At 40.0% G+C, this 25,568-nt stretch overlaps 1 protein-coding gene across 2 annotated transcripts in view; it reads left to right on the forward strand.

Annotated features, from left to right (window-relative positions):
* Positions 1–252: 252 nt before the first annotated feature.
* The window catches only part of LOC121946432 (prickle-like protein 2), a 49,114-nt gene continuing 23,798 nt past the window's right edge, over positions 253–25,568 (forward strand). For both annotated transcript variants that reach the window (XM_042490988.1, XM_042490989.1), the window contains exon 1: positions 253–384. The gene's annotated coding sequence lies outside the window, so the exon portion shown is untranslated. The remainder of the gene's footprint in view (positions 385–25,568) is intronic.

Genomic DNA, 25,568 nt, shown 5'->3' on the forward strand with positions numbered 1-25,568 from the left:
CACTTTCTCACTGTCTTTATTCCTGCCTTCCCCTGCCATGGCTGCCTGTAGCCAGACTTGAGGAGAAACACAGAGCCCTGAGGAGTGAGGGAGTGAGTGAGAGAGAAAGAGAGAGAGAGACTTGTGCTGATCACAGAGGCTGCAGCCCCCAGCCTTCCCTCTGTTGCTGCTACAGTACGTGTGAAAGGCGGAGAGGGAGAGGCAGCGGAGGCAGCGGAGGCAGAGCTGGTGTTTGTCTCTGAGACTCGGAGGGGAGAGGAGAGCGCTGTGAGCTGTGCGGCACAGAGCAGAGACACTCAGTCCTCTGGTATGTGTCCAGTGTGAGCGGCTCAGTCCAGTCCCCTGCGCACCTGCCAGGACTCAAACCACCAGCCAAGCAAACAGGTGAGTCCAAACAGCCTCACGATGAAGTATCTCATTTGCAAATTTGACTTTGATATGATCTTATGTTGTCATAAAAATAACAAAAATGCTGAAAGTTCATCCATCATTAGTTGTGTGTGCGTAGGCATGTGACGAGGGTTGTTTTTTTACACGTATGTTTTGCATTAGTTTGTGTGAAGGCTTGTTTACCTCTTGACTGACAAGTGAAAAAGACCACAGGGACTTAGGGAGGGAAAAAAAGCCTCTAATAAGACGAGTGAATCCGTCTGATTTCACCCCCGTTTCCCCCCCATGTGTAAATCCATGTGTCCCTGAAAGAGAAAGTGGGTGGAGTGGGAACAGCTTCAGCTCTGCTACTGTTATCTCAGGCTTGTTTGGAAACAGAAAAAAAAAAAAAAGAAAAACACGATGCCATCTCAGATGCTTTAGGAGGACTACAGTGTTTGATGGAATGCAGATTGTGCATACATGTGTGTGTTTGTGCAGCGTTTATCGACAACTGTCATGGAAATCTGCAGCTGTTTACATGTCAGATTTACACTGTTTTTCTTGAGCTTAGTGTGAGCCTTTTTGCCTCAACTGCGCAAGAGAACTACTGCATCCAGCCCTGATTGTTGTAGCACTGACAGGAGATCAGTGTAAGATTATAACAAAATTCCCAGATCAAAGTCTAATCCATTGCATAATAAGGTTTTTCATATGCTGGAGTGATTTCAAAAAGAGAAATCAGATCTGTCTAATGAGGACAATTATGCGTGGCTATTTTTTCAGATTTTTTTTTTGTCCACTTTTTGAAAGCCTGTCTAAAAGTGATGTCACAGTTTTAATTTGTCACATTTATTTTTCTTTACGAATTGCTTTGGCCACGACTGCGCTCAAACTTCATCTTTATTCTAATTCGAAGCTGCCTTCTGATCATCTAAACCAAACACTGCAGATTTCAGCACCTTCTCCTCCTCCATGTTACCGTGTGACACTTGTCGCTTGTATCCTGGAAATGTAATTTGTGTGTAATGGCAGCTTATAAGTGTTTACCGCAGGGAATCAGCAGGTCGGTCCAGAATTATTTCCTCTGGTGCAAACACTTGTTGAATCAACTTCAGCTCATTTTGAAGTGTTGCCTATGAAGTAATCTGTCTCACTTCAAGCCAGTATGATTTGCGTACAGAGAGGACAGAGAAATACGAGGCTTTGAAAAGGACCATATGGCCGAATGAGATTTCACAGAGAGACATTTTCAGTGTGTGGATGGTTTTAAAACCCCTGAGCCATGACCGTGATCTGGGGCTGCCACTGAGAGTAAAAAAATCTCCCCCCTTGTTCATCACTGTGGATGCTGCTGTTGTTTGCCTCCGAGTGTCAATCTGTCACTCGCTGTGATGTTGAAGCTCCCCATTGACCCTGCCACGTCCCTTTATCACACATCCTTCAATATATCTGTCCCTCCTCCATCCATCCATCCATCCATCCATCCATCCATCCATCCATCCATCCATGTTTCTCCCACCCGGGTTTCAAATGTTTGTCTGCTCACTTTCACCGCGCACCTCCCTCCACTCCACCCCCCCCCTCCGCTCTGGTCGCCACAGAAACGGCTGATTCAGGAAGGGTGGGCGGGTGTCTCAGAGCTCTTGCTGCTCTGCCCCATGCGGTGCTTTCACAGTACATTTCTGCTTCTGTGCTGCTTTTATGGCCCCGATACGCTGACAGTTCAGGTGGCTCAGTCAGATGTTACACAATTGTATCAGCGACACAAAGGCTGTTTGTTGCGTCCCCACAAAGGACAGGTTCGGTATTTACAGTTGCATTGCCATTCATGTTCAGTAGCACGGGGGATCTCTTCACTGCCCGCTGGCAAATCACCACTGCTGAGAAAGGTTTACCGTGCCGAATTTGCGATGGCATTATTTATGATTCTGACGTAAAAATGTCTGCCTCTTGACTGGCTTTCTAATTGATCCTGAGAGAATGCAGCCCTATTTTTGCTTAAACATACAGTACTGTATATGACACCTGGGTCAGAGTCACACTGTGTGTGTTTAGAGACTACACTGAGGTGATTAATAATGTAATATACCATGACCGAGTCATTTAATAATAGATATGCTATGACCTTTCCATTACATAAGGTCGACGAAGCCGAATTAGAGTGATGGCAGACAGGACTGAAATGAATAGGTGGAATTGGAAAGAAAATTCTTGGATAAATAATCCCCTTCTTTTTAGCCGTGTATTACTGAAGACCTCCCACTCAAAAAAAAAAAAAAAACAGTCAGTGTCAGATAAAAGATTTGCCTCAGTAATTACAGATTAATTTATCAGAAGTGGTTTTTTGTTTTCGTGTTGTGGCTTTATCCATTTTGTCGGCATGTTTAGGATTTAGCTCTGGTTGCCATGGTGATGGTTTGTACAGTAGCTAAAAAAAATAAAAAAACCTGCCTTTTAGAAATAGCTTCTGAACAGGAAATGAAACCTGTGTTGCACCGCAGTCAATCCTGTGCAGGACCCCATGAACTCGTCGTGCTGTGTCTGATTAAATTAAAATGGGAATTTGTATCCACTGAGGAGCTAATGGGGAAGACCAACTCTGTTTAAATTGTTGTGCTCCTTGATAATCAAGCTTTTCATGTTTTTGTGTTCATTGTACAAACACACTGTTGAGTCGCACACTTTCTGTGACATCCTCTCTCTGCAAATTAGCTGTTTTAAAAAGTTGCTTGCAGTTATTTGAATGTTTGCTGTTGTTTAAACAAGGATGAAGAGCCGCGTCTAGTGAGTCTGACCATTATTGGTATTATCTACTTCAAAGCACAATTTTCATCCTTTTTAATGAAAACGTCTTAATTTGTGTGTGTTTTTTTGTTTCTGAGAACAAAAATGTATAAATGTCTGCAGGCTGCAGGGGTTTCTCCACCCTGCAGTGTTCAGCCATTACAGTCAGTGGTGACGCAGCCCGAGACTCACACAGCACACTGCAGACCCGTCACAAGACACAGCCAGAACAAAGAGCATACACTGTCATCTAAGAGAAAAACTCAACATGGATGACAATACAGAGGCAGCTTTTTCATGAGAGGAGGACTGTAGATTGGCAGAAACAGCATGACGCCATGTGACAAGACCCGAGTGGTTCACCCTGCTACTTTTTTAGGACACTGTCCCAGGTAGCACTGTGGCAATGGACGCCTCACTTTTAGATCTCTGTGACGACTGTTTGTATGTACCTGTAACTATTCCCTGTTTCATGTGAACATGTGAGGATTTAAATGTCTGAGGAGTTCTGCAGCTTGACTTGATGCTTCAACATGCACATAACTAAACCACAAAGGTGAGTTTGCAAAAGAGGAAAATAGAAATATGGCTTTAAGTTTAAAATCATGCACTGTAAAATCTGACAAATTGATCTTACTTAAAATAATCTTGCAGAGCGACTGCCTTGAAAAAAGAAAGCAAATACACCTATTAATCTTAATTTATGTTTACTTTATATCTAATTGTTCAGTTTACTCAAAATTTTGCTCCATTTACTTAATTTTAAGTTGTTGAAACTTAAAAATGACAAGTGAGATTACCTTGTTCTTTCTAAATGTTTGCAACTTCAGTGAATCAAGTTAGTCTGACTTAACATGATAATGACAAAGGGGATTTCGCCAGTGATGAAGATGTGCAAGTTCTGTTTTGTTAAGATTTTAAGAAACTACAAATATGACTGACTACTGTATCCAGCAGAGTACAGATATATAGCACTCTAAACTTGGTTTACTGAGATTGCTAAAACTTAAAAAGATTGATTTAATTAAACTTGTCATTTTTTTATTTGCAACAGTTTCACAAAATTAAGAAAATATACCTACATTTTAAGTAAAGTTAACAATTAGACATGAAGTAAACAAGAATTAAAATTATAGCTATATTTACTTAATTTTTTTTCAAATTATCCAGCAAAAACAGTGAATGATGCTGGGATAGCTAAGGGGAATTTATGTAAAATAAACTGTGAACAGAGATTAAATCCAGAGCTCAAATTAACTCATGAAGAGAAAGTTAAAATGGAAATTGACCCTGAGAGGTGGGCCGACCTCATGCCAGGCTGCACTAATATGGGAACCAACAGTTTCTTGTTGCATTTTTTACCATGTTTTCTAAATAGATTGCAACAATTTGGTCAGAAATAAAGAGCAGCAAAAGGAAAGTTATTTTGCTCCACGTTTCGAAGGGTTAAAAAGCCTGCATAAAATGAAAACTTTGCACACGTTATCCTTTTTTTCAAAATACATTGTTAATGAAGCATGGAGCTTACACTCTGAGACACTAAAACATCACAGAATGTCAATTTTGTTGTAGCTATTAGGTCTTCATTATACCCAGGGTGTAGAGAACAGTGGAAAGTTATCTCACTATGGTCTGAGAAAGGATTACTGTATTATTGCATTTCATCATAAAAACAACTGAATAGGACTTCACAGATCTCCAACAGGTGCTAGCCCAAAAACATCAGATGCCACAAATAGTCAATAGAGATTGTATAACATTTCTGCTCATTAATGAGCGGTGGGGGTCAGAGTGAATTGATAGCAACACAGCTCATACATTATTCATGACATTACACAAACTATAAGGTCTGCATTAAAAACAAACAAAGAAGCAAACAAAACACCAGAGCACCGGAGCAAATTCGACCCAATTCAAGCCTTGGGGAATTTCGAGAGATTATAACCTGACCTGAACCCGGTAGGTCTGGTTGGGCCCAGCCGAATCCAGGCAGAGAATCCTAACTGTAGCTCATACACGTACAAAATGCTTATTTACATTAGTGATGTTTGTGCACGCAATGGTAAACTCATCCAAACACTACAGTAAACAGATTAAACATAGTTCATTACAAGCATCTTGAAAGTGTACTGTTTTTTTTCCTATTTATACAAGAGGAGAGGATCTTGTATGCTTTTAGATACAAGAAACAGTCTGTCATATTTATTTAGCAAACAGTAATATTGTAATTTACTTATAATGCAAATAAGTTAAAATTTAATGATAGCAAGCAGAGGGTCCTGCCCTCCTGCCCTATTGTTACACACTGCGTCAAGTGCCACAAGATAAGACATAAGTTTGAGAAGTTGTTTTGTCTTCAGAGAGTGCACCATAAACTGACTTAAGCTACAAAATAGATAGAAGCCATAAAGAACGCTTGTGAATCTCAACGAGCAAAATAAAACAGTTTGAGAAAGATCCACCAGGGGGTAAAGCAGCAGCAGGTATCTTTTAATATAACAGACCGTTGGTTTTAGCATCAACCTGATTTACCATGATAATAAAGAGGCACAATCATGCATAATGAAGGTAAACCAGGGCTGAAAACTGTCGACCCGGGACTTCAGTGTACGAGTAAATCCTCAAACCACAGGATCCCTGACCACAACTCATGCTCCTTCTAAAATGCAGAAAACTTAAAGTATAATTCTGAAGATATTCTATATTTTTCTTACTACCAGTGAATCCCATGAAAAGACCAAAACCAGGTTATTCCTCCCTGCCACAGACCAACATTGTTGTCCAAAAAACACATCAGCGAGCCTCAGCATCGCACTACCTTACATGTTCCTTTATTAGCATGGACATGGACAGTGTAGTTTATTTTGAGTAAAATCCACATACACCGTCCTGCTGCTGTAATTACTCACTACAAATAAATCTGCAGCTGGAGGGAACAAGTCCACAACTAGTACACCTTTTACTCCATTTTGATTACTCTAACATTCGATAGTAACTGCTGCAGCCAGTTATTTAAGGAAATTGTGTAGTCTATTACTTATTCATCAGGAACCAATGCTTTTGAAGCTGCCATAGACAGGATAGTAAACAGACAAAGATATAGGCTAACAGATCAGGAGTTTTTGGACCAGAGGAACTTTTTTCTACTTCTCAACACACTCCTTATTGTTGTCTCCACACTACAAGAACTATGAGTGATTGTAGTTCTTACAACATAGTTTCGAGAGACTCGTAGGTAGTCTCCCAGCACAAGAGGTGTACCTTGATTAGTTGAACACAGTCAGTGCTGCACCAGCAAGCACAAGCACATGGTGAGATTACGCTGTACATGGTTGTGTTTAGGCAAAAACAGCACATGGCGACCCACGCCAGGATGTCAACAAACGCACAAACTGCCATGGATGTTTATGATTAGGCAACAAAGTTACAGATGGTTACATTTAGGAAAAAGGGCACATGGTAAGGTGTGGGAAAAAAAACCATCACATTCACACGGGACGCGAACACTGGACTCCCACCCATGCCATAGGCACCCCTGAGCTCCTTATATCATGTGGTTACATGCAACTTTGGGCACAGCAGGTGCTGTCCGGCCGTCCACCGGTATAAAATAACACCACAAATGGTTCCGTCTGGCCGCGCTCTCACCTGGCACTGTCCAGCAGTGTATCCCGCGTAATCCACGAAAGGTGGATTTTGGCATCGGGATCTTATGCCAAAAGCACTGCAAAAGCGGTGGCATTTTAGGACTTTGGAATGAGACCGGGCTGGCATACATGTGACGGTGGAAATGCAACACCATTTCGACCTGTCAAAGAGAAAGTGATGCTGCTATACTTACCACCAGTTAGTTTACAGTATGACACTTCAGCGTTCCTATTGGCGGTGCAAATGCAAACAGAAAACAAAGCCATTAAGGGTATGTAGTCTTTGGAGGTGCTCCCAAGAATGATTTGGTCCAAAACACAGAATAATGTAGAATATATATGTTGAAACACTTAAAAAATACTTAATAAAGGCGGTAGCTTGTATCCTTTTCACCCAGAAACACGCATAACTGCTAGTTTAATACTGAGAAAGTGCCAACTGTAAGAACAACTACCTCAAGTGTGTAGTATTAGATATTTTTGCTTATGTGATGTCATGGAGCAACACATCCAGATTTGGTTGTTCTCATAAAAAAGATTTAAGAATATTAGCGGTGAAGCTTGCTGCTCGTGTAGGGAGATCTTTCTCCTTTGCTTTGGTGAGCAGATTAATGAGTATTGAGTGTTTCTTCCTTTATTGACTTCACTCTTTCTACACTTAGCAGCCACCAAGATTGATTTTTCCAATAAGTTGGCCCTGTCTTTTAACCGAGGGGGTAATGATGCTGTTGAGGAATTATCTTAAAAATGTTTCCACAAGGAATTAATGCAGATAACTTCTTTTTGTAATCGTGGCTGCAGACAAATGTATGTTTGCATCCCACAAGCCAAAAGGAGCACATTCGGATCAAAATATACTGAGAGGAAATCCGGTAAATCACACGTCTTGATTTCCACATGGAGTGAAAGGTGAATATTTAGCCTCCAACAGGTCATTACCACAATCAAGCTCCTCTTCAAGTGGATCCTGGATGATTCCCTGCGGCCCGCTGCTGTCTGATGACTAATGTTCTCCCAGGCGCCATATTAAAGCCCCTTAATTGGTTAGAATAATCCAATCATTAACTTGCTCATTAGAGCTTATTGTAGTGCTGAGCCCACTGTGACTCGATCATAGCAAACTTCTGTAATTGTTCCCAAAGCCGAGTCCTGTCTGCTACATTATTCAGGACTCATCAACACCAACGTCCTGACTCATTTTGCTTCTTTAACGATTCTTCGCCACTTAGTGTCAGGGTGATTCTGCACTAACCTCACTGTCCTGGCCAAAAATTCCCATCTGGACACACTCTTGGTGCCACCTGCTCCCTTGCTCTCTCATTGGCCAGTCCCTTTGACAGCTGTGAGGCCTCCAGTTCAAAATGGCCCCCCTAACACACTTCTTTTTCTTTTGGATTAAAGAAGAAGAAACGAGGTGAGCTGGAAGAATAGATGAGGGGGCTTCAGAGGCGCAGAGATTCATAAAGCTCCAGGTTTAAACTCGATTCACCACAGTGCGTTTCTTCAGTGCGGCAGCACTGCGCGTCTCAGCAGTTTCCACCCAATCTCCGTGTATCCCAGAAAGTGCTGACTGGCTCATGATAGGGATCACTAAGAGAACAATATGCAGTTTATGCTTAGTCAGAGGGAGACTGTTTCCCTTAAATTAAAAGTTACATCCAGAGAGGAGCTGAGAGGGACAGCGACAAACTGAGGCTGCAGGTGTATGGATTATTTTCAGCGGAGAGAGACAGCATGATGTAAATGCTTCTGCTGCTGTTGTTGGTGTCGATTTTGGTGCTAGTTTGGCCTCGCTGACGGATGGATACGAGGAAACTCAACTCTAGGGGAATCATCTGTGCTGCTGCTGTGCCCTGAGGTTTAGTACTCACTTCATCCTCATACTAATGGCATCATTACTGGGCTTCTGAAATAGCGTTTTCCAGCTCACCAAAATACATACGCGCACACACACACACAGTCAAAACTAGTAGAGCATCACCCATTCATATGCACACACAAGAACACACACAGTGATGTCCATAAAATACTCAAGGACTGTCAGAAATATATTTATATGGTAGGAAAAATTAGATCACTACCTCATAACTGATTTTTGCAACTGAATGTTGCGTACGGAGTGAAATCTACAAAATAAGTGCCTGTCTGTGATACTGACTGAAGAGCTAAACTATATATAACATGAGTTCTTCACTTTCCTCACTGACCTCATTTAGATAAAAAGGATGATTATGAAAGGATGGAGGAAGCAGCACAACATGCATTTGCCAAATAGGGCATCCTTCCACCGGCGTCATATCAGTGGAATAAGTTAAGTTGTTAGTGACACGTTTCACACACAACGGCACATAGCAGATGTAAGATATAGAAGTAAGATATGTTATTATACATAGTACCCTATAGCTCCTCATATCCACAACAAATGGCTACTAAAAGGTGTCTGTTGATAATAATGGTGACTGAAAATCAATCACTGGATTTATAAAAGCATCCAAAGCTCATTTTAAATCACCCTCTTTTGCTGGCGTTATCATCCTTTCACAGTCCAAAGAGATCAGCTGCAGCATCCTGCAAACTGCTAAATAAAATTTCGTGCCCATCGGCCAGCTGATGTCTTTCAAGTGATTAATTAATCACGCAAGCACAGTCTGACAATATATAAGCAACAGAAGGTGTTCCTAATTTGGCTCACAGATTCCTAAGGACCCTTTTAATGACTGTGACTGTTATAGAAATAATATTCACCTTTCAACGGGATATCTGTAGGTCTCGAAAAGTCTTGCACTGAATTTACTTTTCGCAAAAAAGGTCTTGAAAGGTCTTAAACAGTATCATGCTTAATTCTCAAAATTCTGAATTATTTTCACTTGCTTGGTGACTGTATACACCTATAAACCAGTGGGATCACTCTAGCCATGATACTGCTATTCACAACTTACAATGAACATGTGTCAGGAAAGTGGATCGGTAATGGCTCCTTTCCGTTATTCCAGTCCCTATACTTCTAATGCAATTTAATTGCATTCTATATGGTATTTAAAAAAAATTGAAATTAAAAAACTAAGAATCTGTTCACCCCTGCTGAGATCCTGTTTTAAATAAAAGCCCACGTTACTGACACCATCAGTTAAAGTCATACAGTACATAAAGGTGACCATATATACATCAGTGAAAACAGTTGTAATAATCTATCTGTTCATTAAGTTTCCAACATGTTGTACATTGTCTCAAAATATGCCACTTTGCCGCTGTCAGAAATACTCCAGGCATTCAAACAACTCCAACGTAAAACCACACCGTGTTGATACTAAACGGTCAGAGCAACAAACACAGCGCAAAGAACTTGAAAGTCTGCTAAGCTGGACAAGTATAGGACTTTGAGCCAGGAGACCTGTGTTAATGTCCTGTGTGAAACTAAAAGTCGAAGTTAAGTTATTTAGTCACCAAAGTCATTTAAGTCAACTCATGTGACTAATGTCAACCACGATCTTCCCCTTACCTCTGACCCTAACCAAAGCTTTGTTGTCTAAACCTAACCGTCAACCCCTTCTTAGTCACGTGAGTCCCTCAGCCCCAACCCATTCAGGACACAAGATAAACAGCTGCCTCATTATACTACATTATAGTGTGTTTTAAACTATTTATTAAATGTTTGGATGGTGTTCTTTAAATAGGTGGATATGAATTCAAGTGTTACCCACTTATTGTATCTTGTGTCTACTAGAGTGCAGAAACTTTGGAAAAAAGTTGCATAGGATGCATTTTACTTCTTGCTCTAAGCTCTTCTGGAAGGCTTTGTGCTCTTTTTCGTCTCCAGAAGGCTTTTCACCAGTTGGAACACTGCTTAAGATGGCAGACCTCAATCGATTTCCAGGTCAGGGAGAAATGAAAAGGACAAGGACGCATAAATAAGCAGCTGGAAAGAACCCCACATTACCCTGACGTCCTGGATCCACATCCAGCAGGGGCTATGTGTGTCACCTCCCTGGGTCTCTGTCATATTTCAACCATCACATAAACAATTTTCAAAATGACAGAAATGAAGACTATTTTGCTTTGACCTGCATCATGATCTAAACCTTATTCTTTTTCAAATCTCCAATTTATCTTTTTCACAGTTCCATCAGCCTCCTGAAATCAGTCTCAGGACTTCTTCTGCAGCCCTCTTCAACTCTATAATAATTCAGAATGCATGAAGGCAAAAGTTTTTTTTTTTCTTATATTTGAATGGCTTATCCATGAAGACAAAAAAAACTGCTTATGATGGCCAATCAAGTGATACTGTAAAAATACTGAATTAGTTGGGGAAGGGATAATCAGAATAGCCTACTTTAGGATTAATTTCCTTTCACACAAAAAAAGGAAATATTGTTGCTGACTTTTGAATATAGCTGACAGGTTCAAGTAAGTATTTAATACCAACATTGTTGCTAAAAACAAAACAAATAATGGTTACAACTACCACTGCTCAAAATACCATCAAACTGAATGCAAAGTTGGAAAAGTAATTGAAAAACAAGAATAAGAGTCTACAGCCATGCTGGTGGCTCTGAGAAGCTGTACACAGTGGTGTACTGAGCTAAATGCTAACATTGTTTTTAATTGCAATGCTAACATGTTTTTAAGCTGGTTTAACATGTTCAACATCTTAATTTAGCATGTTAGCATGCTTTTGTCTGCTAATCAAGGATGCATTAAGAGAACTGGATACTGCATTGGAGGCAGGGCCCCATTAAAAAATGTAAATGTAAAAAATGTATCACTGATTTACAGATGTCTTTTTTGCCATGTAAGGCTATGTGAAAAAAGTATTTTTAGGCCACAGGGCATCACATGCAAAATGTAATTCCTGTTTGGCCAAAATGAAGATGGAGCACTTCTGGGTGGGCAGTTATTTATTCGCAGGTAACACAAAGTTTAGAGGATGATGGGAAAATAATTTGTTTTGGTCATAATCCAAATTTTTAAAAATTGGCCTGATGATAGCACTAGATGAAAAATTGATAGTGTTTAATGTATTAACATATTAACAATTTATCATTTATCCTGAGTGGAGACATGAATGTCTCCACAAAATTTTATGTCTATCAGTAAGTTTCTTTCACTCACTAACATTCACTAAAAACCACAACTGACGGCCTCATGGTGGCACAAACGGAAATGTGAGGCGATCCCCACAGATATTAGGAAATCCATCTAATTTTATTAGATGTGAAGAGGTCTCTGTCTGGACCAAAGTGGACCGACAGATCCACATACTCAAAAAGCGCAGGCCTACACCCCACAAAAAATAATAGATGAAAATTATGGAAAGAGTTGGAGGCATTGCTATTCATAATTGAAGTTGATTTAATTCCAGATTTCCTAACAAGACGATTTATGTTATATTTGTAAATATAAAATCACCACTGCACCCCAGAGATGATGTAGAAAAAAACTCAACAGTGCCTCCATAATCCATTAAATCTTCCATTCCCACAAGGCTGCAGGGGAAATACTTTACAGACCAAAATCTTTGGTTTCCTCTTACGAGCTCTGCATCACTCTGAACAGCTTTGAAGAGATGAGGATGCGATGCGATCAAAACTGTTATCTATTACACCTGCTTTTTGAAACACACTCACACTCAAATACGTCTAACCAACACAGATCCTCTCCATTGCTGCGCCACCTGCCTCTCATCAACCCCCTCATCAAGCAGAATAAGATCGCTGTTAATCCACTCGTCTCAGCCCATGGCGTAGCAACAACACTCTCACTGCAGGGCTCAGCTGTTCCCTCAGGGCTCTCTGGAAGCCAAGAGTATAGAAAGGTGCTCAGCCTACACACTACCATTATGTCTCTCCGACTTCATTTCATCCACACAGGCGTCTTTGCTCTGTAACTTGCATTCTGGTTTTACTTTGTAAAGGACAAGGTCAGCGGACAGTCAGGCACTTACAGGAGATGTGAAAATAATTAAGAACATTTAATCATACTGTTCTTTAAGATACTTATACTTTGGGTTGCCCAGTATGTCAGTGGGTAGAGCAGGTGCCTCATGTACAGAGGCTACATCCTCGCCACAGCAGCCAAAGGTTCGTTTCCAAACCTGGCCCTTTTCTGCATGCCGTCCCTCTTTCTCCCCCCCTTTCACGCTTAAGCTGTCCTGTCCTAAATACAAAAAGCCCCCAAAATAATTTCTAATTTATATTTAATGCTACTTAAAATTGGACGAAGTGGCCGGGGAGAGGGAAGTCTGGGCTTCCCTGCTTAGGCTGCTGCCCCCGTGACCCGACCCCAGATAAGCGGAAGAAAATGGATGGATGGACAGATTGATGGCTACTTAAAATTATAGTTTACTAAATTTCAGCGGAAAATATTGTACTGCTTACTCCACTACATTTATCGAGTCACCACAGTTAGGGCCCGAGCATGGAAGTGCCAGAGACTGTTCAAGGATCCTATTATTTTTAACTGAGATGATTTTTCTGCAGCACAACTGCTTGTTTGAGGGGCTGGCGATTCTTGAAAAAATTGACACACACTTCAGAACTGACAAAAAAGTGCAAAGTTCTGCAGTGATTGGGTTCGGGAGTGGCCATTGGGCCTCATAGTGCACCCAAACGTACGCTAAGGTTTGATGATTATATAATTAGAGTAAATCATTGCTTTCATCTTTAACAAAATAAAATGATTTTTTTTTTTTTTTTTTTTTTTTGCACGACAGGAAGTCAACTTTCTTGGATTTTGTGTATTAAATTTCACAAACACATGGTTTTAGGACTTCAGGACACACAAAAACTCAAGAAACTTTTCAGCCATGTGCAAACCAGTAATTATTTGGTTTGGTGGTGTCATTGGCCTTGCGTGTAAATTTTGCAAATCTGCAAGGGCAGCCAATAAATATATCTGGATATATTCCAAAACTATTAAAATTATGTCAAAATATGGTTGTGCCTATCTGAAGCCTCAGGTGTGCATTCATTATGCACTTCTAAATTTGGTCTGTATTATTGCTTGTCTTCATGAAGTGTTAAGTTCAAGCATTTTTCCTTAATATCACTGGTGGAGTTTATGGCAGGCAATTCACATATGGATATAAGTAAGAGTACAATTAGTTGTGAGTATTTGTGCTTCTATAGCACAACCTTAATTTGAGAAAAAGCATTGTTACATTTGTGCCTGTTCTCCCATGAAACCACTGGGTGTTCAGTAGTAGTGTTTGAGCAGCTACACATGAAGGCTATCTCATAAAATTATTGGTACCCATGAATGTGGAATGTGATATGAAGTCTTTATAGATTCACATCTGGCTATATTTTGTCACTATTGAACTTGACTACCATCTGGCATTATTCTATCCTACCAGTTTGAAATATAAGCATTTATTCTGCCAAGGCCAAACGCCATATCTAGCAACGTTAATGGGAGTAAAAATAATTATTGTACCTGCCCTGTGAGTCAGATCCACTCCAAGATATAAGAGGTTCTTCCTTGGTCCCTTTCACTAAGTTTCATGAGAATCTGGCCAATAGTTTTTCCATAATCCTGCAGACAAACAGACAAACCGAATCAAATACATAACCTTCTTGCTGGTGGTAATACTCTATCAGCCAGAGGAGCCAGGGCTTTCACTTTTGATACTTTAATTACATTTAACTGGTAATAGTTGTGTAATTTGGGTTTTAATGCACTAATTTTACCTGTAATGGAGTATTTCTTTATTGTAGTATTGGTATTTTAACTTAAGTAAAGGATCTGAGATCTTCTTCCTCCACTGGAGATGTTTAAGTTTGATTTAAAGTGGAGGTCATTGTTCATTTTGTGGTGGATTTGTATTTGTTTCCTTTCATTGCCCTTGGCCGGCTCCCTAAATGTTTCTCTGAGTAGTACTGATTGTGTTGTTCCGTCGCTGCCGGATCCTGATGCCTGAGTTCACAAAGGTGGGGGAGTTATGGGAATTATTTTGGCCTCAAAGTCCTCCAGAGGACCATCAGGGGAGATCCAGTAACAAGGAGGTAATTGAATTTGAGGTTTCAGCTAATGATTTTTCCAACAGCGGGACGCTCCCCCCTTCTCCTGGGCTCGCAGTGTCATGCATGGCCTGTACAGAGCGTCGCTCAGACAAGCCCTAAATCATCAAATAATGGCTTCGGAGAAGCTAAGTACCTCTTACTCTTTTAACAGGTGTTATTTAATAGCACTTATTAATCCAACAACATATACAGAGGTTTCCATTTTGTGGGTCGTCTTATAGGCTTCACTGAACAGATGTTCCAGATTTATTGCCTTTCGACAAGAGCCTCGTTGTTAAAAACCAATAAGGGGCTAATGAATCTCATTGAGCTCAAGATGCTATATTATAACATCACATAGGAATTCATTAGTTGTCTTATTTAGATTATTGTGTCTTTAATTACTTACAGAAGTTGTTAAATCGTTTAAGCAATCCAGTGATATCTAGTGGTGGAAGAAGAAAAGCTCTCTTAAGTAGAAGTATTAACACCACTGGGTATAAATACTGTGATACAAATGAAAGTAAAAATATACATCAAAACATACTTAAGAACCAAACATAAAAATACCCAAAGTCACTGATTAAAATCTGAATTTGTGAGGTCCTAATTGCCATAAACATTCTATTAAATTTATGTATACATCATTTAATGTTTTTTTCTTTTTTTAAGCAAAAGTGAGCTCTTCTCCCTGATGATCTACATAATTTATGTAACACTTTCAATACTTAAATAAGAAAAGGATGATTTGACCTAGAATCAGTCTTAAATTTGGTAAAATAAACCTATTTAACAGGTCTTAAAAGACTTAAATTTAAGTGTTTGATACCTGGTGACACCTTGTTATATTGATGCATGAATGTGTTCATTGCTTTAATGCTGCAGCTGGTAAAGGTGAAACTAAATTTAAATATTTTAACATATTGATGGGTAGTTTGTGAATTTCCATCAGGGTCCATCTAAGTCTCATCTATATCTAAAATAATACATCATAATTTATTTATTGATATTATTTTCTATTATTAACCAGAATCCACAAACTAGTAACTTCAATTATCAATTTATTGAAGTGGAAAAGAAGTAGAGTATAAGTAGAAAGTAGAGTTACCCCCCACTCTTGTTTGGTCATGTTCTCCAGTCCCTTTGGCTTATGGGTAGTAAGCAGGCTATGATTTCTCTTGTTTTACCTGCTACCTTCTTCATTTTCTTAACTCTTGCCAACACATTCTCATCTAGCACAAGTTAACCTGAGTGTTACACTAACATCTGTCCCCCGCAAACATTGTCAAGTAGGAATTTTGTATGAATATTTTTTAGAAGTGGCTGTTTTTATGTGGCTAAAATACGCTTTGCAACTGCCTGTGTCCACAGCAATACATTACCTCCATGTTGGTACTCCTGTGTGCTTCTCCAAACTGCAGGCGTGCCAACTGATATCTACTGTAATGAACTGACTATGGATAAGTGCCTCATACAACCCCACAGATCCAAACAAACCCTTCAAGTTAACCCTTTGAAACCAAAACAAATTAACTTGATCTCTTTCAAAAAATAAAAATCCAAAAATTACCCAGAATTAGTAAAGTCATGAGGAAATTACAAGAAAACAAAAATGGTAAAACAAGTGAATAAATAATCATTTTAAAACAACAGCAAGTGCTAAAATATACATGTAATTAACTTTAAACATATAATTATGGTAAAATAATTATTTCTGATCATAATTTTCTTACATTTTTCACAATCATTTTTTTTCCTTGTTATTTTATTTCATTTCATTTATTTATTCATTATTATTTCTTCTTTTTTCAGTTCATTTTCTTGTCAGGTGCTCATACTTTCTTGCAATTTGCAATTGCAATTTGGACATCTTTGGCTAATTGCCTTTTTAATCCATGTTTTAAAAAGAAATCAAATCAATTTGCTTTAAGGCTTTAAGGCTTTAAATGCTAATGAAGGGGGTATCTGAACATAACATAAGAAACTGATGTCAATCCAGGTTTCAGAGGGTTTAGCACTTGAGTAAATGTACTTATGTGACCTACATTAATATGAAAAGAACCTGCTGAGCCTCAAGTTCTCAAATTAACTATAAGGTCAGTATGAAATGTTTGATATGTCCTTTTATGATTAATCTACCCATAAAACGTCAAATATTAACATCTAAAACTTAACATTCATAACACACTTAAACATCTATAATACTGGATGGTAGCAGCATATTCTGCTTCTGTGTATTCTTAAAAAGAGTCTTAAGTATAAATTCCATTAGAACTCATGCTATGTTTGGCCTTAGACATTTTGACAGCCTAAATTTTAAATCTGGCAACTTCAAGGCTGATTGGTCTTGAATTGTAGTTCAGTCAGGAACAGAGACCTCTCCCCTCGGACCCCTTGTCTCCTCACCTCCATTATTATACCTTTTCATCCTTTTTATGTTGCTTGACATAATCTCCATTTCAGTTTCTGTCTTTTCTTTCACCAAATATTATTCAGCTATCTATCCTGTATTAAGCTACGTAATATATTTATTTCTCTTTCCCAGCTTCAGAAGCAGCTCTTATCACAAAATGAGTGGGTATCATAATTGTTCCTCTTATCCCACCTCGGCTCAGCCCACAGCTCTTACACACACACACACACACACACACACACACACACACACACACACACACACGCACACACACACACACACACACACACACACACACACACACACACACGGTCGTCATCCCTGTTGCTGAGCTGTAACCCATTTAGGTGCGACATCTTGTCGTTGCCCTTCAGCTGCACAGACTCACCAGCTAATGGCCACCAGGTTTTTCTCATTAGTTAATTATGCTTTGTGATAAAGTCCGCAGCTTTGAGCTGTTAGCTGAATGGCTTTTAGGCTAATGGTAACTGATCACCTCTGTACACAGACCAAAGTTGGCCTCTTTTTTGCACTTGTTGCGTTGTCACGGCTATCTATTATGCCATTCTTCATTCAGCCACACAGACAGGCCGCTGTTTGTGTTGGTGCACTTTTCTGCAGCATCCTTTTGCAGCATGACAGAGGGTAGAGGCCAGCGAAAAAAGGCTCTATCAGAGATAATGGTGGCGCCCACTGGTCTATATGTAATCATACTCTTACCGGTAGCTGCCCAATATAATTTTCCTCTCAGCCTGTTATTCCAGTTTTCCAGTCATGGAGGTGTAAGTGATTCACAGATTCGGTGGTAACACCTGCAGCGGCTTCAGACCGGCACATACGAACACAGATTTATTCCTCTCTGAATCTTTGTCTGGCTTTGACTTGATCTATTGAGATCTGATCGATTTGTCCCATCGCATTGTCTGCTTCTTTTTATGTACTGTCACAGTCAATTTATATTTCTTTGTTCGCTTTAGAATGACTCTGGCGTGAGTCATTACATGTCCATTGTTGACTGCGTTGCTGCACAAAAGCGCTGGTTTTCAAAAAAAAGGGCTACAACAATGACGGAGGGTGTCAAAATGAATCATGCCTTCAGTGGCTACTCTGAATTGATTTGGTTTGGTACCCAACTCGACATAGTCAGTATTGGATTCCCGTTCTTTAAACCAGTGCCAAACAGATGTTGATGGAGGTGGATTTTCTCTCCACAAGGTTTACCATTTTTCAGTGCAAATTGAGAGATCTCCTGCGCCTTTTGTTTACAGTACAATGATGCATGAACTTGTGGTGTCGCAGCAATGTTTTAAAGGACGTTCAGCCCATTTCAAAACCTCTTGAGTCCATCTTCTGTGTCTTTAAAAATATTGTGAAAACCACTCGTCTCCAGTGAACCATTCACACTTAATCACGCTACATCGTCACGGCTGCACTGACAAAGTGGTTTAAGAACAGGCAGACAACTCATCTCCAGACACCAAAAGACGTCTCTTTCATATGCGCAGCACTTTACACATGCATGGAGAGCAGTAAATGCTCCCCATATGGCTACATCCACACATTTGTCAGCCCTTCTGCGTTGGTCTATAAAAAAAAGGTTTGCAGCTAGTTCCCTGCTAGTAAAAGAGATATTTTGGAAATACATTGAGATGTATAATATTATTTCTGCAGAGAGTACAGAAAAACACACAGTGCCATCACAGTGAAGTCATAGTCAGAAAAGAAAAGAGGATTGCTCTATTTAGCCTTAAATAAATAACATCTTTTACAATTCATCAGTGTGTGAGCCATTGTCAGCGCTGGATTTAACCCATAAGGCTAGCTGTAGGTTGCATAACAACACTCGTGCAATTACATTTGCCAACAAAGAACGCATCTTAATGTAAGTGAAGCCAAATAATATCAGTTTACTTTCCCACAACACCAAGTTCCTCTCAGGATCATGCGGTACTCGTACTGCAGTGTTGTAATGTGCCAGCTGCACACAGTTCAACAGCCAAAATGTATGCAGTTTGATTCAGCTGTGAAGAATGTATTAAAGACGGAGGCTGTCCTCCCAAGAAAAAATAACAGCATCAGGCGTTTCAGCAAGTGCCCAAAACAACATACGTTTCCGGATATCAGGAGACATTGTTAAACAGCCACAGCGTCTGATCAGCACTGCTTAGCTTGATCTCAGTTTCTTAAACCTCCATTTGTACAATAAAGGAAACACTGGCACTCACTGCCTGTTGACAGGCTCTTGCTATTAAAGTCAAACAGGGCACTAATATGCAATTTTTAAGGTATTTGGAGTGAGAAAAAGACAATTCGGTAACAGAATCATGGTTTATATTTGATCAGCGCTGCCTAGTTTTAACGTTCGATCTGAGTTTGGTCTGAGTTTGAGAGAGAGGCAGTGGCAGGCCTGGTTTTTTGATGCACTTCTAAAGTCTTTGTTTCCGTGGTGACGGGCGCTATAAAAATTCAGAAGTACAGTCTGCTGCCAGCAAAACGTCAACAAATGACACATTTTGCGTCATCCGGCTGAGTTTTGCTGGGGAGGAAACAGGGGGATCTGGGCGCTGGTGAGATAGAAGGCAGTTCAGCTACACATACTACCCATACTGTTATAATACAAAGAAGATTGAAAACTGGCAAAGTATCGTTTTAACCAAGTTGTTTTGAGCCTAAACCAAACGCACCAACGCACTAAACCAATGCGCTGTCACATCATGAAACGGACTGTTATAACAGTGATTTATCTCCTGCCAGTGGAGGCGTCAGATCAATAAATGCTTCTATGTTTTGTTCTGGAGTGCATGGCCCAGTGATGTATTTTGTGGTTTAATCTGGGGAACTTGTTGCGAAGAAGAATCAAAGCATTAATGCTTTCAGAAGTGACATTATTTGGTGTTTTCTTTGTGGAAACCCCACACATTACTTGATTTACAGCAAGTGGGAGAAACAAGGGAACCGTTTCTGTCAAATATGCACCTAGTTCTTGAGCCATTATGTAACTCAAAAGTTACATAATAACCCATATAGCGTGCCTCCTCAGCACAGGTTAAACTGCAAGATAACTTAATGCTTTCATTCAGCCGTAAAACACAGCAGCGACTTGCCCCAGAATCTATCCAAGTAATGGAGCAATCTGGCAAACCAACAAGCAATTTACAGGGGTTCAAGCCCTTTTTCCTCCGCAGCATCAAGATGGCTCAGGGATTTGCCCGACCTCTAACACTGTACCGGGGCTTTCAGGGCTTTTACAGCTAAAGTGTTGTTGCATCACAGGAAAATGGCTCAGCTATGTGTTCAGCTCCTCTCTGCCATGATGTTTCATGTGAAGAGACCAGTGGGAGGACGTGTAAAAATGCATAGCAACAGACTCTTTCCTGCTCTCTCTCTCTCTCTTGCTCTCGCTCTCTCACAGGCACATTAACACACAAGACAAATAAAAACAGGCACAGATATAGCACGCATGTATCCCCCCAACACAAGGCTCCATGGAATAATAACAGCCCCATATTAAAGATTACACCCTGAGGCAAAGGATGTAAATGGCACCGCACAAAAGGAATTAGCCTCAGTTTGTGAATCACCAGCTGCAGTCGAGGGACAGCGTGCGCCCAGCTGCACTCTTCGTACAGGTCACAGGCTCGGTCTGGATCTGCTGTATGTGTGTGTTGACATTTTAGACCCCAGTCTCTCTCCTTCAGCAGCTCGCCGCTTGCCTGTCATCATACCCGATCACACCTGTCTGTCAGATCATTTGGTAAAAAAAAAAAAAAAAGATAAGATAGGGAGGCCTACAGGCTGTATCCATTTCCCTCACTGAGACATAGGATGGTGCCCGTGCAGCAGCCTAAGAGTGCAGCTTCGCCTGTTGAAACCCTGCAATTCTATTTCAGGCCATCCCACACACAGTGGGAGAGGAGCAGAAATGTGTCACCCTTTAATTACAGCTTTTCAGGTCCTTGTGAAATTTTGTACATCTGTAGGTAAGAAAGTCCTACTTTGGATTTCAGGAATACACCTCCAGCAATTAGCACATCAGAGTAATGAACAGTAGTGCATGTGTGTCCCTGTCTGTGTGTGTGTGTGTGTGTGTGTGTTTTAATTGGTTTGATTTAAGCATTTTGGTTTATTTGCCCGTTCTTTTGGGATATGCAGCTTTCAGCACATGAAAATCATGTCCTTCCAGCTATTGATGACAACACAGTGTGAGTAACGCAGACGGCCGATTCAAGTGTGTGTGTTATGTTCCCAATTATATCACCAGTGTTGTCACCCACTCTGAGCTTTTCTCGGTCTGTTCTGCCAGCTGAACTGCAGAGCTTTTATTCCTATAGGGTCAACCCCCTTTCAATTAATTTCTTGTTAGTCCTGATCCAAATAAGCTGCGGTAAGAATTTAATCCTCATAACTGGATTATGAGCTGATTGGTGCTACAAGAGAGCTGTTTGTTATCAAAATGAAGGGTTTACATAAATCTGGATTTGATGGTGTATTGACAGCCAATCAGAGACGATCGGTTGCGTCATTAAAATCAGAACCTCACACAGAGAGGAGGATGATGTCAGGCTCCAATCAAGAGATCTTACAGGCTGTTTTCACAAGTGTCCTTGATCATGATTTTCCATGCAGAGAGCTATTGAACACATGAACACACTCTCACACAGCCCTCCCCCGTCTGTGCGGATTAAGAAACAAGATGGAGGAATGAAGGACACTGAACTTGCTTGAAAGGTGGCATTTTAACCCTTTAATGTCCTCACCAAGGAAAAAAAAACAGTGGAAAAAATATTAGCATTATTTATTTCCTTGGGCCTATAATAGCAAAAATTAATGTTTTGTTTTGTTTTTTTCATTTTGTTTCAACAGACCTCATAGTTTGGATTGAAATGATTGTTCATGATAAAGGTAAATGAGAGAGAAAAAAATTCTAAATTACAAGTCAGGTACTGTTAAAATGTTCACCATATCTGTAACTGATAAAAATTAAATGTATCATTTAACAACAATGAATAATCAGAAGTTGTTTTTTTTTGTTTGTTTGTTTTGTATTTCATAGCAAATAGTCATTCTAAATATAATTAGCTTAGCTTCACTACCTTTACCTTGAAGGGACAAGTCAACTGTTTGGTAGAGCATGTTTAAAAAATTCAATAAATTAACTGACCCTATGGATTTTTTTCTACTGTATAACGTTGCATAAATCTGTTCAGTAAGACCACTGACACTATTACTACTTCTCGTAGGAGGCAAACTGAAAAGGCAGCAACATCTAGTGGATTTTTTTAGCATAACATACCTAAACGCAATGGTAGAGACAGCTCAATCAGGTTGAGTTTAACGCATTTTTAATTAAGATATAGAGACTCAAAATGTGCTCTACCAAACAGTTGAGCGGGACGTTAAAGACTTAAAATCTGATAAAGATACCTCTCATCCTCCGTCATGTATTCCACCTTCCACCCAAACACACAGTCAAATAAATGACTCTGTAATCTCCTGCATCTACATTGAGACAGACAAATAACATATTCCTTGTCGAGCCACATGCTCGGTTGCTGTTACTCTTTTTTCCCCCTTTCATTGCACAAGAGCTGGGCAAGGGTTACTGTATTTACTCATCCAGGCTGACTGCATGGTGACTGGCTCCTGAGCCATTATTGGTATAGAAGGTTACAGTGCTCTGACGCACGCCATCCCCACTGAGTGAGATAATGTCCCCTGTTAGTCCCCAGAAAGCGGATTTTGTGTATGTGTGTCTTTAAGTCTTTATTATTAATCAGAGATGACTGTGAGTTCAGCAGGGAAGGGGGAAAAGGCCACGGGTTGACATTTGGGGTTGTTGTAAGTCCTGTAGAGAGGCTCACGGAGCAGCGTTAGTGGAGCAGTGGGTTACTGTTTCAGTCCTGCCCACAGCGCTTTGTTGTGTCCACTTTGAAACTGTGAAAACACATTTAAATGTTTGTGAAATGACACCATGTTGTCAACAGGAATATGATCCTATTTTACCTAAAGATTTGTCACACCACATTTCTATGTGTGTCTGTCTGCGGGTGTTATTGAACACAGCCCACATCATCAATCCTAAACTGTGCCTGCTGAGATATCTGAAAGCTGTTTGCATCAGGACACTGTTTGAGGTGAAGAGGACCATACCAGATTTCATCCATCTGTTGTCCTGCAAAATTGATTATATCAGTTGATTATGTAAGCAAAGGAACGAGATGAGCCAACAAATTAGTTTCATGGTGTTTCACTGGGAACCGGCGCAAAGGATCCCACTATCAGTTGATGAAACCAATATTAATAAACGGATATCAAAGCACATCAGATTAATCAACCTCTTTGTTTTGTAAAAGCAAAACTGTAATCTGATAAATATCCAAATCCTCTTGTTCCACTTCAAAACACCTCCTGGGTGTTTTAAGCACTTAGGCAGATAATTACCATCTGAAGTTCTCTAAGAATAATCAGGGAAGTATTAGTGACACAAAAAGGTCTTTGAATGTTTTCTTCATTATGTACGTTCAATGAACCAATAGAGGAAGAGTTGGCAATTTTAGGGGGGGATACCTGTCATCCTTCTACAGACCCAGGTCATTTTTTTTGTTTTGGACTGTTTTTTGCTTATTTTCCAGTAATTTTCTTATAAGTTTTTACAAATTTCTTGCTAATTTTTGAGCCATGTCTTAAGTTGCTCATTGCCTTTTCCCCTATGGTATGTAAATCAAACCAATTTGCTCAGGTTTCAAATGGTTGACCAGCATGGAATTTGTAGCACTGGATTAACAACTAGGAAACACAGACCGATTGCATGCGTTAAATCATCTCAGCTGATGCAACTCAGCCAATCACATTTGTGAAGAACATGAAGAACATGCAGAAGAGATGCGAGACAACAGTCTAATAAAAAGCTCAAAAAAAGTAATTTTACATGGGATGCTCCAAAGAGAGAAAATTAAAAAGTAAAAACAGCTTTGAATCAAGAATGGTCACTCTCTTAATTCTTCTCATGGGCCATTTAAAAGTAGCATGTGTCTCATATGTTCCAAGACCAGTGGTGAAACCGGTCATGTTTCATCAAAACTTCAAGAGAGGAATTTGCAAAACACAATGTAGGTATGATATAGGAAAACAAAAAAGTGAGCTTAGATAACATAAAGCTGATACAAAAAGACAAAAACTCTAGCAGGCAACAAAAATGAGGGAGCACGTAGAAAAGAAACCAAAGAAAAACACAACAACCAAACTAGAAACAAACAGTAAATGAGGAACAAGGAGACCAATGCAGGTGACAACACAGACAGACTGACAAAAGACACAAAGACTTAACACACGAGGAAAGCAGGGAGATAACGAGCGACAGGTGACAGAGGGGCTGATGATGAACAGGTGAAACACTGACAATCACTGAGGCAGGAAAACACACAAAGGCAGGAAGTAAAATCAGGCAAAACACATGCGCACATGTACAGCACATGCACAATGAAATCTGAAATCCTTAAGTACACCTACAATGCATGAAACAATGAAAAACACAACACAAAAGAGAAACCTCCAAACAAAGTCCACAAGGGGCGTCCTACAGTCAGGTAATAAGTGCACAGTTAGGTTTAGGCAATAAAAATTACTATGGTTAGGTTTGGGTAACGAAACGTCGTGAAGACGTTCCTTAAAATGAGTCAAAGTTCACTCAAAATTTACATATATCAGAATACATGTCTCTAGAGAAATGTGACAATTTTTGGGAGCCATCCATCACTCCACCCTGCCCCCTTACAAGACTGTTCAGGATTGCTGTCTTGTTTACTCCTGTTAGTGCTTTGGTCACATGATCACAGCCTTTCATAATACGTGGGATATTTACAAAATTAGGTGCATTACTTTTCGTAGGCAAAGTACAAATTGTTTGTGAGAACAGCCTGCATTAGAAAAATGGGGCATCAGCCCCTGATAAAAATTAACAAATCGCCTACTGAGTATGTCTCGAATAATAACTCTTTCTGTTTTGGACAATTGCAATGTAATCTGCTAATTATCTCCTATGTTTAATGTGTTAAATGAGTTGGTACGTGAATGAGGCCTGGCTGAAGACAGGATGCACGTGGGACAGTCCATTAGAGGACATCAAAGCGCTCGCTTTCTAAGTCTTTTATGGTCCTACTGATCTGCACTGAAGCCTGCTTAGCTCCCTGAAAAATCTGCATTTCAAATTTTTCAGTGACTGACCTTTATGTACTTTGTCCCATCATGTATTTGCCCGTCACAATTCTCCCGGGGGGCATACTGTTGAAGTGTTTGATGTTTTTACAGTTTTTGCAGAGGGGGCCAAACTAAACCACTTCTTTAACATTTGGAGCA

Source organism: Plectropomus leopardus, chromosome 8 (assembly GCF_008729295.1).
Source record: "Plectropomus leopardus isolate mb chromosome 8, YSFRI_Pleo_2.0, whole genome shotgun sequence".
Taxonomy (NCBI): Eukaryota; Metazoa; Chordata; class Actinopteri; order Perciformes; family Serranidae; genus Plectropomus; species Plectropomus leopardus.